The following is a 2713-nucleotide window of genomic DNA, read 5'->3' on the forward strand; positions in this document are numbered from 1 at the left end:
TGATATACTTTGGTGATGGTTGGCTTTTGTTGAATTTAATGGGCATTCTCTGTGCTTCTTGGATTTTGATGTCTGTGTCCTTTCCCAGATTAGGTAAGTTTTCAGCTATAATTTGCTTGAATAAACCCCTTCTCTCTCTTCATCTTCTGGGACTCCTATGATATGAATGTTACTATGTTTTAATAAGTCACTGAGTTCCCCAAGTCTACCTTTGTGATCCATTACCTTTCTTTCCCTCTTCTTTTCAGCTTCATTATTTTCCATAATGTTTATCTTCTATATCACTGAATCATTCTTCTGCTTTGTCCATCCTTGTTTATATGACATCCATTTGGGATTGCATCTTGGTTACAGCATTTTTAATTTTGGCCTAACTAGATTTTAGTTCTTTTCTCTCTGCAGTAAGGGATTCTCTAGTGTCTTCTATGATTTTCTCAAGCCTGGCTAGTATCTTTTTAATTGCTGTTTTAAATTCTAGCTCAGACATTGTACTTAGATCTGTATTGGTTAAATATCTTGCTGTGAGTTCTACTTCCTGTTCTTTCTTTTGGGGTGAATTTCTCCATCTTGTCATTTCATCCAGAAAAAAAAAAAAAAACTAGTTCCTAGGTGTGTCTTAGTCTGCTTGTTAAAAGAAGCTAGATCTAAAAGTAAACATTAAATAAATAAATAAAATTTAAAAATAAGAATAAAAGATACATATATAATATATATGAATAAAAAGTTTAAAAATAATAATAATTTTAAAAGTAATCAAAAAATAAGAAAAAATGAAACAAAAAAGATAAAGATAAAAGGAAAAGGGAAGCTAGATCCTATTTCCCTTAGAGCTGAAGCTTTTGGCACTCTGATCAGTAGACTCGTTGTGAGCGAGATATTTGTGCTGGTCTTCTGGGAGAGGAGCCTGTTGCCCTGATTCTCAGGGGGACTTGCCCTAGTGGAGATGTGCCTTCAGGGCACAGGGTGGTGGAGCTTGGTATAAGCAGCTCCGGCCTCCACTAGGTGGCACTGTTTTGCCCCCTGAAGGCTCTCAGCGCTGATGGGCGGTTTAAGAATGGTGGCACCGGACTCCCTAGCCCAGAAGCTGAGAGTTCACACCCCCACTCTTCAGGAAGCCCTCACAAAAGAGCAATCAATCACCCTTCTTGTGTCCCCAGCTTCCATCAGAACCCTGCCTTCATCCTGCTTGTGTCTGAGCTGTTTTATCTCAGGAGTGCCACGGGGTTTCAAAACTCCAATTTTTAGGTACTCCCATGGTGCGACCTGGGCTGATCCTCTGGGGGAGGGTCTCACCTTGCTTTTGCAGTTTGCCCGCCATGCCGGGAAAATGGTCACATGACTGCCCAGTGGGTTCAAAGTTTATGGCAAGTTGGAGCAGAGAGCCAGCACCCAGGCTTACTGCCCTCAGCCAGAGTCCCTGCTCCTATGCTGGGAACAGTGCAGCATGTTGGTGCCACCTGTTCTTCTTGCAACCCAGGGGATCCTCAGACCACACTGTCTACTCCTGGGTCTCCACCTCACTTCCCCACCTGAGCACCTTTAAGCCAGACATGACCCCGGTGGTGGAGGACTTCTAAAATTTCAGATTTTATACTCTGCTACTTATAATACTCTATGGTAGTCTCCGTAAGCAGGGCTCCTTCCCGTCTGCAGTACCCACAGTTATATCTCTCCCAAATCAACTCTCTGCTCCTCCTACCTTAGAGAAGTTTCTCACTTTTCTACTTGTAGACTTGCAGTTTTGTTCTCTCAGACCTCAGATTGATTTCTTGGGTGTTCTGAATGATTTGATAATTATCTAGCTGTGTTTGAGGGACAAGGCAAGCTTGGGGTTCCCCTCCCCTGCTATTTTAACTCCTAAGCTGTAACTACCTTCTTCTACTACCCATTCTGTATTCTCTATGCCTTCAGCAAGCACCTCAGCTGACCGTGCTGCTTTACCTGATGGGGTGACCCAAACTTTTATTCCTGAAGTGTCTGGGCCATTACTAATCCTGTCTGAATTGAGTTGTTGCCGTTTTCCATTGACCTTAATCACAGGGCATGGTAATACTAAGAGATGCCCTAAGGGATTGTCTGTATACCCAACACACTATTCCTTACAACCATTGTGGAGCAGTAGTCCAATTTCCCCTTTGTAGTTAGGATTAATTACCACAGCCAGCATAGTAACTCTCTTCTTTGCCTTTCAGAGGCATGAAGAGCCCAAGTTGGCCAAGCAGCAGTCTTAACTTTGAACTCAGTTGGATCATTGGTGTGTCTCCTAATGGAAGCATTCCTCCCTCTGAAACTAAGGCCTCTAGGCCAGCAGAGCATAAAATTGTGGGAACAGGAAGCAAACATTTTGCTAGTTGGCCACCAGGGGTAATAGTGAGTAATACCACTCCCATTTCCACCCCCTAATTCCTGGACCTAATTCCTGGTTATGGCAGAAATGACACCATATACTGGACACTGATTCAGAACATATATAGCCTTCTGAAGAACCTTGCTCCAGCCCTGCAAGGTATTGGCATCTGGCTAGCACTGTAACTGAGTTTTTAAAAGGCCATTCTACTGCTCCATCAAGATAGATGCTCTGGGATGGTAGAGAACATGGTAAGACCAGTGAATTCCATAAACATGGGCCCATTGATGCTCTTCTTTTGCTGTGAAGTGAATTCTTTGATCTGAAGCAATGTTGTATGGAATACCATGACAATGATGGGGCATT

Source organism: Phoca vitulina, unplaced genomic scaffold (genome assembly GCF_004348235.1).
Source record: "Phoca vitulina isolate PV1807 unplaced genomic scaffold, GSC_HSeal_1.0 scaffold133, whole genome shotgun sequence".
In the NCBI taxonomy this organism is placed as follows: domain Eukaryota; kingdom Metazoa; phylum Chordata; class Mammalia; order Carnivora; family Phocidae; genus Phoca; species Phoca vitulina.